Here is a 13,361-nt window from a genome sequence, read left to right as displayed (position 1 = left end):
ACTGGCTTCTCTGGGTTCCCTTTCTTCTGTTTTTTTTTTTTTTTTTTTCTGTATCTTTCTTTCTCTATTCTGAATTTCATTCTGCTTATAAAGGGCTCCAGTCATCCAGATTAAAGCACAGCTTGATGCAGTGGGGCCACACCCTAACTGAAGTAACATCTTCAACAGATTCCTATTTGCAACTCATCCACACCCGCCAGAATGCAGATCAAGACCAAGAACATGTCCAAACGGGGTGTGCAATTCAATCCACCACAGTGGGTAAGTGGTTCTGGAACTGAACAGTGTTGGACAGCTGGGTTCTCCTCAGTGCGATACTCTTAACATTTCCCTTTTGGTGGCAAGACGACTGCCAACAGACTCTGTCCCTTTTATCAGGAAAAGCTGAAGGCTGCATAGAAGTACCCAGCAGCTTTCTCGTTGGCTAGAGCTCTGTGCCACAACTACTGCGAAGGAGGCTGATAAAGTGAGTATCTCTTCCACCCGCTACAGTGGCGGTGACGAGAAGGTGGTGGTGGAAATGGGTGTTTCCCACAGTTGCCCACAATTTCATTCTAATTAATTAAAAAAGCCGGAGATCTCTGTATGATGAGCCATCCCCTGACATTTGACGATCATGATCACTCTGCTTCTATTTATGAAGAACCATTTTGTTTCTGGGGTTTACATTGTCTTCACTTAGAGTCAACCTTACCCCACTTCCCAAGATCAGGGCGTCCATTTCAATTGCAGCACCTTTACCAATACACTTGGCATAAAGAAACTAGCCAATGAAGAACCTTTTTATTAAAGTTCTACCACCTGCAGTATGTTTTATTCCTTGTGACCTAGTGAAGGGACACTTTTCTGGATCCTGTCAGGGGACAAGAATGTATGAAGGAGAATGTACTTGATAGATAAATAAAGTATCCCTGTGGTCTGGACTCTTTAAATTCCACCGCCACATTTATGCCAGGAGATTTTTTAGCCTTTCAGGGTATTTGATGGACCAGCACGGTGTCAGGTTTTACATTATTCATAAAAGCAAAACAAAAACTATTAGATCTTCCAGCTGCTTGCCCAAGCTGGTGAATTGAGCACAAAATCAAGAGCCTCTCAAACTATCGGATGGGAAGGAGTGATTATTTTCAGTCTATCTTAGATCAATATTTAAAAAAATATACAATAAACACTAATTCCTTGGAAAATGAAATTTTAAAAACACAAAAATTAATACAAGCCCACATGTTTATTGTTATAATCAACATATTTTAAAGTACTTTGATGAATGCTAGAAAAGCTTCTAAATGCTAACTCAAATTCTACACTTGTTTCAGACTGGGAAGAAACAGTTCACAAAGTCTGTGGACCATGTGAGAATGAAATTAAGTTTAGCTTTCACCCAGAATAGGTGTGCCTTGCAGGGTGGGGCAGTTAAGAAATTGGCGGAAGGTTAAAAAGACAAACTGTAATCCACAGTTAGTCCCCCTGCTTATCTGCCCACTATCTACTATCCTTGCAAGGTGGAGACTCAGGGTAGAGGTTCCCAAAATAGCCTCATAACTTGTTACCAAACTAGCCCAGACTGGCTCTAAAGAGGCCTGGGCATAACCATTATAGTCAGGGGTGGAGATTTGTTCAAGGGTTCCTAATGTTGCAAATTTGCACAGAAACCTATTTCAAATGTTTCCAATTTGGGCGGGCTGCATGTTTCAAATTTGCTGGGCTAGTTAGGCTTGTCGAATAGAATGTAACCTCTGGAGTATCCAGCCAATGGAGAAACAGGGGAGGGACTTGCGGTTAGGTGTAGGGAATAAATACTGCTGGGTCTACTGTTCTGTGCGCCAACCCCCACATTTTGGTTGGGCACCCATTCTTGCAAGATCGTGAATAAATTCTTTTCTTCTCCACAATCGGGTGAGTGTTTATTCCTTTTAGGAATAGTGCTTGTTTCTCACAGACCACACTTTGAATAGCAGCAAAATCCACACCCAAATCCGTAAATGCAGCCCGGTCACATGTTACGTTCTGTTCTCCTTATTCAACCACATTCAAAATCCCCTCTCCTGAAAATATTCTCCAGGTTTAGAGTGATACAAATTAGCAATTCCTTCTGAGGTTTACTGTCTCCTTTTCTGCTCTTGCTTTGCTTTTCAGATCTCAGGTTATGTTAGATGTGAATTCTGGTCACTGGCCAAGTAAGGAGGAGAATGACCTGTGGGTGTTGTCCTCGTTCTGCCAGGGGCTAATTTTCCTTGTGACTGTGAAAAGTCAGGACTGTATTGTGTTCCAAAGGTTAGGACAGGCTGGCAGGGGTCCCACAGTGTTTTGGAGGCACAGAACATCACTCCCTTTTATTTCAGATCATGCAATTCCAAATAAGAAGTCTCAGAACATGAGTTCTCACCATTGTGTCCCATACAGTACCTTCGAGAAATGAGTAGACTCAGATGAATCTGGAAAGGGCTGGTTGGGGGAGCCTTGCCAATTGTCCCCACATTTTCTTCCCACTAAGGTGTCTTTCTTTAGGGAAACCTGAGGCAATGTGGCAGAGTTAATTGGGCATCTCAAGACTCAGCTGTCATCTCGACCCAGACTCCCCACAGGTTCCCCAGGGCAGACGACACCATTACGGGGGTTCACTCTTGGCCATTTTAGCCCAAGCGTTTGTCTTTGGTCCAAACCACAGGCCTGGACCACGTGTGTCTCTGCCACAGTGAGGAGGCCTCGGACCTGCCTGGGTCAGAGTGTGGGCTTTCTGTGTGTCTGTCATCCTAGTCGATCAGCAGGGATGGTGTCCCTCCCCAGGGGACTGCACCACAAGTCGCGACACTATAGACGCTGACGCATTTTGTGACTTTTTAATGAAGTAGAGATCCAGGAAGAGCTGAGATCCTAAATGTACAACTGAATGAACTTTTACAAACTCAACGCGTGTAACCAGCACCCAGAAGAAGAAACAGAAGGATCCAGCATCCAGAGGCAACCCCCTTCTTCCTTCTCCATCACCACCCCCTTTCCCAAGCAGAGCATCATCCTGACTTCTATCCCCATAAACCAAACTTGCCTGTTTGGGATTTTACATAACTGGAATCTCACGCTATGTATTTTTCTGCATCTGGCTTCTCTCCTTCAACATTATGTTTGAGAGATTCATCCCTGTTGTTGATGTATTGTTGGCTTTTTTTTTTTTTGCTTTTCAAAAATTTTATTTTACTTTATTATTTTATTTTATTTTGATGTTTTGGTTTCTAAAATACATGAACATGATACATTTAAACAGAACAATTAGAAGTAAGTCTTTCTTCCAACTCCAACTTGCCTAGTTCTCCACTCCCATCCCCAGAAGCAACAACTGTCCTTCTCTGTGTGTGTATATTTTGTTATCAAAATGATTCATGCTAACAGTAGAAAAATAATTTAAAGTACAGGGTGATTGTAAAGAACAAATTGAAAGTCCTTGGTGTCTTACTCACGCTCCCCAGAGGTAAATCCTGCAAATGTTCTCTCAGATACCCTTCTATATATGTATATGTCCTTTAAAAATGACACAAATGAAATAATGTTCAATACATTATTCTCCAATTTGCTTCTTTAATTTACCTTGGACATTTTCACACCAATACAGACAGGCAATTTCAAACTTACAGGACAGTTGCAAAAATAATGCAAAACCCACACAGAGAACTCCAACATACCCTCCACCCAAATACACGGATCCACCAACTTATAGTATTTTGCCACATTTTGTCGTATCTGTCTACCTGTTTATACCTACCTGTCTATTTTCTAAACATTTGAGAGTAGGTTTTATACATCGTGCTCCGTAAACACTTAATACCTCTATGTACATTTCCTTAGAACAAAGATATTCAATTATCTAACCACCTTAAGTACAGTTATCAAGTTCAAACATAAAACTTACAGTCTATACTGCAGTTTTTTCATACGTCGCAAAAAAGTCCTTTTGGGCATTTTCTCCTCTATTATTAGATCCAATCCAGGATCATGTATTGCATTCAGTTGTCATTCTCTCTCTTTTTAAAATGTTTACTTTAATAACATATGTACAACTTAATATTTCCTAGACATACTTAATTTTTATTGCAATAGAGGTTCCCATTGTCTGGGAAGTAGGAAGCAGACAGAGCTGGGTGGTAGTCAAAGGGGGCTTGAGCTTTACCTGTCGTGTTCTAATTTTTTAGGAGACTGGAGTTGTGAATTGTTTGCAGAATTAAAAATGAATAAACAAATAACAATAAACAGACTGTGTATTAGCTGAAGGGCACAAGCTCATGCTAGGAGGCTGTTTTCTGATCCTTTGAAGTTCAGGATGGGATTCAGGGTATAAGTATCCCCCTGCTCAAAAGTGGGACCTTGGGGATCTGAAAGGGCAAGGTCTACCAAGGAATCTGAGAAAGCCCAGCAGAAAGGAAGGTCATTTTTCCCTTTGGAAGGCCCCTGAAATTGCCTTTCCTTAGACATTCCACCTGCCAAGTGTGAGAATGAGATTAAGTTTAGCTTTCACACAGGATAGGTGTGCCTAGCAGGGTGGGGCAGTTAAGGAATTGGTAGAAGGTTAAAAAGACAAACTAATCCACAGTCAGTCCCCCTGCTTATCTGCCCACTATCCACAGTCAGTCCCCCTGCTTATCCGCCCACTCTCTACTATCCTTGCAGGGTGAAGCCTCGGAATAGAGGTTCTCAAAATAGCCTCATAACTTGTTACCAAACTAGCCCAGACTGGCTCTAAAGAGGCCTGGGCATACCCATTATGGTCAGGGGTGGAGATTTGTTCCAAAGGTTCCTAATGTTGCAAATTTGCGCGGAAACATATTTCAAATATTTCCAATTTGGGCGGGCTGCATGTTTCAAATTTGCACAGGCTAGTTAGGCTTGTCGAATAGAATGTAACCTCTGGAGTATCCAGCCAATGGAGAAACAGGGGAGGGACTTGCAGTTAGGTTTAGGAAATAAATACTGCTGGGTCTATTGTTCTGGGCACCAACCTCCACATTTGGTTGGGCGCCCATTCTTGCAAGATCGTGAATAAAGTCTTTTCTTCTCCACAATCAGGTGAGCGTTTGTTCCCTTTTAGGAACAGTGCTTGTTTCTCACACAAGTAGACCCATTTAAAATAGCATTCTCAGATCCAGTGGGATATAGAGAAGAAAGTTTATCCCCTGACTTCTCAGAGTCCAGATGCTTTTTCTTTTAATTTTTTAAAATTATGAAATATCTCAAATATCAAGACTGTTCTTTCAAAGCAGCCTGTATAACTACCACTCAGTTATTCAAATCTTAATGTCATATTTGCTTCCAATTTTTTTTTTAATGAAAGATATATAGGTGACGCTCCAGTATAACCTTTCAGCAATGAGGTCTTCATCTACATTTACTTACTGTCTTTTTCTGAAACTCGTCTTAGAAGTGTGTTGAGACATCTAATCCTACCCTCCACATTGTTTAGCTTGCTTTTTCAAATAAATCTCTTGTCTCTGTGTTCTGTGTTTTGATGCGTTTCTGATACTGAATTGTTCATTTTGTTTCTAAGCCTGGGTATGGCCTTTCGGTTTATGATTTATATCTTTTATCTATCAGTGCTATATGTTTGAACCAAAAGGGGGTTGGCAGGGTGGGAACGTACTGTGCTGTCTCTCCCCAAAATCCAGGACCTTTTCTGACTGCCAGGTTTTCAGAGTGTGAACCAGGGTGGTGTAGGAATGAAGCAGGCTGACTAAAATAAAACAACTGGAGTTCTCCAGTGTATTGGGGAGACCACATGGCAAATGGGAGAGTCCATGCCTGAGTGGTAAAGCCAAATTCAGCTCTAGATGACTGTTACTCTGTGGAAGTGTCCCAAGGGTGGCCAGATACTAACTGAATCCCTGGTACACTCCATGCTCTTCCGGACTGTAAACCCCACTTTACCCACAGCCACCGACCTCATTCAGTAGTCATTCAGCAAGCAAGTTTTCATGGAAGGGGCAGCCTGAATTAATAGAAAGCATGGGTGTGGGTGTCACACATTCAACTTTGAGCCTGCCATTTGCAATCCAGGATGATCCGGCAAGGTGCCTAAAGCCTCTGAGTGTTAGCTCTAAAATGGACATAGTTATCCCACCTTGCAGGATTCAATAAAGTAAGGTTGGCAAAGCACTTAGCACAGTGCATGGCATCCAGCAAGCACTCAATTTAGCTATTATCACAACTAATAAATCGCCTGGATCCAGTGGATGAGAGAAGGATCCTTATGAACTAATGCCAGCGAATAAATGCAGAAGAAAAAGCAGAGTTAGAAAATTACCATTTTGTGATTTCTTAAAAAATAATTAATTCAATCCTCTGAGTAGGCGGGGCATCTCACCCCACATTGCCCTTAGGTGGCCAGAGTTCCTGAGGTGCTTCTTGGCTAAGGCTTCAGCAGAGCTTCAAGCAGGCCCAGCTTCTGTGACAAGGGCTGGTGCATTGTCCACCTCTGCCTTGGTCCATGTGACCAGTGGCTGCTCTGGCGGAAGGCCGGGCACGGCAGGGCAGGGGAGTAAGGCCAACGCACAGGTGCCAGCCCGGGCCAGTGTCCATTGCACGGATGGTGTGAGACGCCCAAATTCCTCCCCAGTTCCACGAACACAAGGCAGGCCTCCTTTTAGATGTCGAGGAAAGAAATTTTCCCCTGGGAAAGACAAGGCCTATGGGGTCGCTGGCCTAGGTATCTTTGTTTTTTTCAAATCTACTGGAGGCAGCAAAAATGCACATGGTTCCCAGCTTCTAGAGACTTCTGAGAAGCCTGGGGAAAAGGTAATATTTGTATTTAATACTCTTGTGTTCTACTTCAAGATGACATGGATGGAACATGGGAGATCTTTAAAAATACATTTTTGAATTTGGACCAAACACCTGAATACAAGAAGGTAACAATGAAAACCATGAAGAAAAACAGAAAAGAAAGACAGGTCACTTTTGCTAGAAGAAGTGATATAGCTCCTTGGACAGCGGTCTGATCAGCCATACAGCTAAAGAGGCCCTTTAACCCAGGAACTCGAGTTTCAGAAATTTATGTCATAGATCTAATTCAGCAGAGGCAAAGAAAAAAGACAACACGACGATGCTTACGTCAACATTTTAAATAATAAGAGAAAAGTTCAGGTAACCAGACAAGCAAAATAACAAATGTTAGAGGAATTGTTTTATGATTTACAGAATTGTCCTCAAATTTTAGATGTCGTTAAAATGATAATTATAAAGACAATAGAACTATATTTATATTATGATAAGGGAAAATAGTGGAGGACAAGATTATGGACACCATTGGCAAATGGAAGTTAAACTGCCAAAAAAAAACCCACAAAACAGTGGCTTAGAAAAATGATTATAAATGACTATTACTAATTAACAAAAAATTATTAAATATTGCTATATCATTTCAATAAAGAAAATTTATTTGCTGCAAATACATTTCCTGACCAAGAATTGGGGACTGTTCATTAACAATGTCTGTGTTAGGATAACTAAATATTTATGAGATTAAATATATAATTATTTCAATTGGTTTGATGCATCCAGTAAAATGTTCCCAAACTTGTATTTTATTTATACAATAGAAAAAATTCAAACATTCAGGTTCGTATTTTTCTTATATAATGATAAGATATTTTCAGCACCCAAATAGTCACAATAAAATAGTTTTGACGTCGAAAAAGTACCCTTGACCCCGACGTGATTTGAACACGCAACCTTCTGATCTGGAGTCAGACGCGCTACCGTTGCGCCACGAGGCCTCTGGCCTTCCTCAGCCTGAGGGATCGTGTGAACAGATTCCTTGTCATCAGCGAGGGGCGGAGCTTTACCCTCAGACACCTTCTCCAAGGTTTTGCGCGGGCTTCGGGGCCGCGAACCGGCAAAATGCGCGCGCACATAAGAATTTAACTCACGGTTTAACGCCGACTCCTCTAGATAAATGACGAAGAAGAGCGAATCGTGCTTAGGCACAACTTAGCTTAAGGCACTATCCTTTAACCAAGTGATGCATTTGAACCCCCTCGACGGAGAAGCGAATTTTATATATTATTTATATATTATATATTTTCTGGCAATGAGAAGTCATCACGGTCTCGCGCCTTCCTCCGTCCCTTGAAAAATCTTTGATTTAATGTAGGCTCTGCCGATGCTTAGAAAGTCTTAATTTCCACGGACCTTGGCTTTCTCTTCTATAGACCAGTTTTTATCTGTCTCGTGACCCACCTACGTGTTCCATCCTTCAATACGGCGAGGAAAAACCAGCTTATCGCCGGCGTTGGTGGTATAGTGGTGAGCATAGCTGCCTTCCAAGCAGTTGACCCGGGTTCGATTCCCGGCCAACGCAGAAAAGCTAGGTTGTTTTTTTTTTTTTTTTTGAGAGTGCTCTTTTTCCGTCGCGTTCTCAGGGCTGCAACATTGCACGTCGTAGGTTACCCTAATTGCACGTTGGAATTCCAGGGCACCTACTGTTCGCTACGCCTGCTAGCCCAGCCACAGGGTCCCAGAGATCCTCCCCTCCGCGCCCTTCCCAGTGGCCAGACCTTGGCCCGGATTGAGGACCCTTCTTGGGGTCTGTGTGCGAATCCAACCACCCGGGAGACGGAAGGCGAAAGAAAACCAAAGTCAGAGCCGTCTTGGCACACCGGACGGTATGAGGCTCTGGCCCGCGTGACGTGGGGACGAAACTTTCTCGCTTAATTTCAAGCGGAGACTGAAAATGTGCATTTATATCAAGGAGAGAGCACCGTACAGTTGTCCAGTCTCGTTATGGGGTTACGCGAGATGCCAGTGTTTTCTAAGTTATTTTCAACGGACGCGTGTAATAAATATATTTAATGCAGAGGGGGAAAAAAAAGATAAACTAGCTTCACGTTTACAGTCCAAGTTACCTGAAAAAAAAGATGAAAATTATTTAAATAAGGAGGTAGATGGAATAAAATAGCTGACTCTCCCCGTCGGGGAATCGAACCCCGGTCTCCCGCGTGACAGGCGGGGATACTCACCACTATACTAACGAGGAATGCGCTGAAGAAGGTGCCTTCCAAGTCCCTGATCTAAGATCATTACCGAGTTCAGGGAGGAAGAAATGCAAAGTCCCCAAGAGTTTCTGGTCCTCCAGCCAGCACTAAGAAATGATGACCAGAGATCCACGCACATTTAAGACCACGACTAAACATGAATCCCTAGGGAAAGGCAGAAACGAGCAAGAGCGTCTGAGAGAGGCCAACCAGAGGCCAGACAGAGAGACAGCCAGCCTCCAAGGCTGCAGACACCCGACGGCTTCCAGTTCCTGGAATCTCCCGAACAACCTCCGAAGAGACCCAACCTCACTCCCACAACCATAGGTTGACACGCATCGATCAACCGGAAACCAGGGCTTTGGTGACCCGGGAAAGGCATCAAGTAGGAAGGCGGTGGAGCGCAGGAGCAGAAAGTGGGCGCCTTGCCTAAGTCTGGGCTCTATTGAGACGGAGACAGGACACTGGCTTGCCTCCCATTCCAGCCTTGATGTGCACTGTGAGCTTTTTCCTGGCACCCTGGGGCCCTCCAGCCGTGTCAGAGAAAAGTAAAACAGGGCTCGTCCGGGATTTGAACCCGGGACCTCTCGCACCCGAAGCGAGAATCATACCCCTAGACCAACGAGCCGATAAAGCCCCGTCCCCGGGAGCGCTTTTTGAGGTCGCACTAGACCTGCTGCGGTCCGGGGGCCACACCGCGTGGCGGAACCGGCTTGGGAGGGTTCAGGGACCACCTGCACCGAAACTGACACGCGGAAGCCGGGCTGTGAGAATCTCTGTCCGCTCCGGGCACGCGAGCTTCGAATCCTCGCAGGAAACATCGTCGGGAAAGTGGGAGGGAGAGTTCTCAGGATCACCCCAGCGCCGCCCTCCAGAGTCTCCTTTGAGCACCCGGGTTCCTGCTCCCTAACCTGGGGTCTCGACTCTCCCCGCTCCCCGGCTCAGAGCTTCGAAGACCAGCGGTGGAATCGCCAGGTTTCCAGACGGGCCCTGAAATTCCTAGATGAACACCAGCCCCTCGCTCCGTCCCTGCATCTGTCCATCCTCCTGGGATGACAGACAGGGCAAGCCCAGGACCGGACCCCTCGATAGCCCACGGTCACCCCACAGCGCGTGGCAGTGCCCAGAGAGAGTTCAGAGAGAGTAATTCCTGGGGCCAAGACCCCATGAAGGTGTCATTGAGCTGGCGACTGGCGCGTAGGGACGGGGGGACTGGGACCAGCTTTCCAACCTGAGTGAGTGGGGCGGGGCCGCCCCTTCCTTCTAAAGACCCTCTAGCTTCCCGCCTGTAAGATCAGCCTCCCCCTACCTTCCGTCTGCCTCCGCGCTCCAGTCCCCCCTACGAGGACCCAGAAGGAGATCCTCCTATCTGCCGATCTAGACCCCAAAAGGTAAGTGACTCTGATGCAAGAGCCCTCGTGGACGCGGGCCAAGACAGGGCTGCTGGGTGAGCCAACACGCTCTTAATTTCACCAAGAGTCCTGCAAAGACCTGGTGGGCTCAGCTACAGGCCACGCGCCTCCCAGCAGCTGCAGGCTCTGACCTGTGGTTGTTGTACAGGCCTGGAGTAGCCTTCCTGGGCTGAACCATCTTATGCCAGACCCAGTTGCCTGTTTGCTGCGACCAGAACTCTCCTAATGCCTTGAGCCTGGAGGGCTCCAATGAAGAATTCAGCTCTCAGTTTTTCTTTCCCAGATGTCTCTGGTCAGACAGTGGGGGAGGGCAGCCCCCCATCTCCTGTCCGTATCCCAAGCTTTTCAGGGGGAAGAATATGTGCCAAGGGCTGATTTTCTGGCATCCCCCCATTTTCTAATTCCTGTCTCTCTCTCTTCGGTCCCAGCCCTTCCCCAAAGTCATCTCTCTCTTACCTGGTCTCAGGCACTTAATCTGCCCTGAAGCTGGGGCCTAAATCCTTTCTAGAACAAGAGATGGCCCCTCCTCCTAGAAAAATGCATACAACATCTGGGAGTTCACAGTTACCTTGAAGCTCCAACCATGGACCCCCCACCTTTAGAACCCAGGCACTAAGGTATAAACAGCTGATCATTGTTTACACTCTGGTGGAAGTATTTTACATTATAACAGGAGTAAAGGTTTTACATTGAAAAATTGAGTTCTTTGGAAATTGTTAGAAACTGATCGGGCAGAGAAGGGTGAAAAGATCTTTTTGATGAATTTTGGTGCCCCCCTCCCTCCCTCCCCAGCCCCAGCCCTCCCCTAAACGTCTGGCATCATTTTGAATTTCTCCCTCTTCCTCAGACTCCACATCCAATAGGTTACTAAGTCCTATTTTTCCTTTATCCTAGGCACGTCTCCAATTAGTTCGGAACCTTCCTCCTAATCTCTCCTGCAACTGTCCTGGGGCAATCAACACCCCCACCCCACTCCACGCAGGCTCGCTCTCTGATCCCTTCGGGTTTTTTCTACGTGGCACTGCCCTCAGGGCACTGTGTTCTGACTGTGTCTTTAATACACGGGGCAGAGAGCACTGCACAGCGACTATAGCCCGGGCTTGGCGTAAACGTGGTCTCAGCCCTGCTGGACTCGTAACCTCGAGATAAGATAGCAATTTCTTTGAGTCAATTCTTCTGCTCAGACATCCTACAGGGGTTATCTGGCCAAAGGGTCTGGATCTCTCTGCCTAGCTTCCAAGGAGGTTTAGGCCCTGCCGACAGCCCATGGGTCCGCCCTCGGGCCTCCTTTCCCAGAATTTACTTCTACCCTCACCAGCCTGGCTTTGGTGCTCCTCACACCTCCTTGCACTTCCACGCCAGGTTCCCTGGCGACCCCTCCGGGAATGGCGCTCTCTTCCACTCCCTCCCTGTCCAGGTAGTCTTAGGCGCTTCTTCCTGCGCCGTCGGGCAGGAAACCAGAGGGCGTTAGGCCAGCAGTCTCCTGTTAATCCCTAACGCTGATTTGGCCGCTTGTGGAAAGCAAGGGCCTGGTACAGGATCTGCACATAGAAACCGCAAAAGAAAATAAAGAATAAGAAATAGAGGAAGAAAGGAAGGGAGGAAGGAAGGAAGGAATATTATGAGTCTCAAAGCCAAAAAAGAAATATAATGCAGTGGCGGCCCCTCTGTCCGGGTTTGGGGTGGCGCCTGAGTAGAAGGTGGAAATCTGTGCAGATTTCCCGCCTTGGTACATAGCTTTCGGAACGGTGGGGGCTTCAAGCGCGGAGCTGGAACCCATGCTCTCTCTGGTATAAAAATGGTGGATTCAGGAACAAAATCACAAAGCCTCTTGCATCGTAGAGAGGAAGGCACCGCTGGGATTCGAACCCAGGATCTCCTGTTTACTAGACAGGCGCTTTAACCAACTAAGCCACGGCGCCAACACTAGCAGGAAGCTTCGCGAAATAACCCTATAGAAAGACACAGCTCAGTACCTAACCAAATTATTTCCTTTCTGCAACCCTGTCTAATTGACATTGCCCCGACGTTAAGAAAAGTCAGCAGCATCTATCGACACTAGCCCGGGACGGGGTAATGGCGGAGGTTAAGGAAGCTCCAGAAGTAAGATTCTTGGAAAACACATTGTTTCCGGTGTTGCCCGGCGGGAAACAATCTCCGACAAAGCCAGAGACAAACGCATTTAGAGTGTGTTCGAGAAGAAAAACAACTCGTAGTCGGCAGGATTCGAACCTGCGCGGGGAGACCCCAATGGATTTCTAGTCCATCGCCTTAACCACTCGGCCACGACTACTGACGGGTCACAGGTGCTCTTTGTACGCCTTTCTAGAGTTGTTTGGGTTCCAGGCTTTCAGAAGACGCCCAAACTCGACTAGAAAACCAGACAGTGCGAACTCCAGAGCAGAAAGAAAGACTCGGGCGCGGCTCCACCCCACCCTTCTGGAGTCCTTGTCCCGGATCCTCCCTGTTTTCCCACCGGCCTCCAACAACGTACTTTCGGGGAAGAAAAAATGCGGCGGTCCCGCGAGAACGTTCCTCATGTCCTCACTAACGCAGCTTCGCCTTTTCAGCCCTCGGAATTCCAGTTTTAGTACGCAGCACGTAAGCTGTGGTTTTTTGATCAGAAGGAAACTGGGTCCAGCAGAAAGTTCCCGGTGAGGGAGAGTGGGAGAATAAAATTTGTGGCCCGTACGGGGATCGAACCCGCGACCTTGGCGTTATTAGCACCACGCTCTAACCAACTGAGCTAACCGGCCACTTTTGAAAGGCTTCCGTTGTCCTGGCATATAATATTCTTACAGCAAAGGCGCAAGCACGCCAAACCTAACTTCTGGTATGCGCATTTGGACGCGTCCCAATTTTCCCAAATGCAAATCGGCACTGCCCCTTCCCGGCCAGGAAGGAGCGCCCTCTGAACAACTCTAAGAGGTTTGGT

The 13,361-nt window shown here is 46.3% G+C and overlaps 7 non-coding genes across 7 annotated transcripts; 1 reads left to right on the top strand and 6 right to left on the bottom strand.

Moving 5' to 3' along the window:
• Positions 1-7,685: 7,685 nt before the first annotated feature.
• On the bottom strand, positions 7,686-7,757 carry TRNAW-CCA. The gene has a single exon. It is a non-coding gene; the product is annotated as a tRNA-Trp (tRNA).
• Positions 7,758-8,269: 512 nt separating this feature from the next.
• On the top strand, positions 8,270-8,341 carry TRNAG-UCC. The gene has a single exon. It is a non-coding gene; the product is annotated as a tRNA-Gly (tRNA).
• A 603-nt stretch (positions 8,342-8,944) lies between these two features.
• On the bottom strand, positions 8,945-9,016 carry TRNAD-GUC. The gene has a single exon. It is a non-coding gene; the product is annotated as a tRNA-Asp (tRNA).
• Positions 9,017-9,570: 554 nt separating this feature from the next.
• On the bottom strand, positions 9,571-9,642 carry TRNAP-CGG. Its single transcript has one exon. It is a non-coding gene; the product is annotated as a tRNA-Pro (tRNA).
• Positions 9,643-12,274: 2,632 nt separating this feature from the next.
• TRNAT-AGU lies at positions 12,275-12,348 on the bottom strand. Its single transcript has one exon. It is a non-coding gene; the product is annotated as a tRNA-Thr (tRNA).
• Positions 12,349-12,637: 289 nt separating this feature from the next.
• On the bottom strand, positions 12,638-12,719 carry TRNAS-AGA. The gene has a single exon. It is a non-coding gene; the product is annotated as a tRNA-Ser (tRNA).
• A 389-nt stretch (positions 12,720-13,108) lies between these two features.
• On the bottom strand, positions 13,109-13,182 carry TRNAI-AAU. Its single transcript has one exon. It is a non-coding gene; the product is annotated as a tRNA-Ile (tRNA).
• Positions 13,183-13,361: the final 179 nt, after the last annotated feature.

The sequence above is a fragment of the Choloepus didactylus genome, chromosome 18, assembly GCF_015220235.1.
Source record: "Choloepus didactylus isolate mChoDid1 chromosome 18, mChoDid1.pri, whole genome shotgun sequence".
NCBI classification, from domain to species: domain Eukaryota; kingdom Metazoa; phylum Chordata; class Mammalia; order Pilosa; family Megalonychidae; genus Choloepus; species Choloepus didactylus.
Note: the sequence above shows the minus strand (reverse complement) of the source record. Positions and strands in the feature narration are given on the sequence as shown.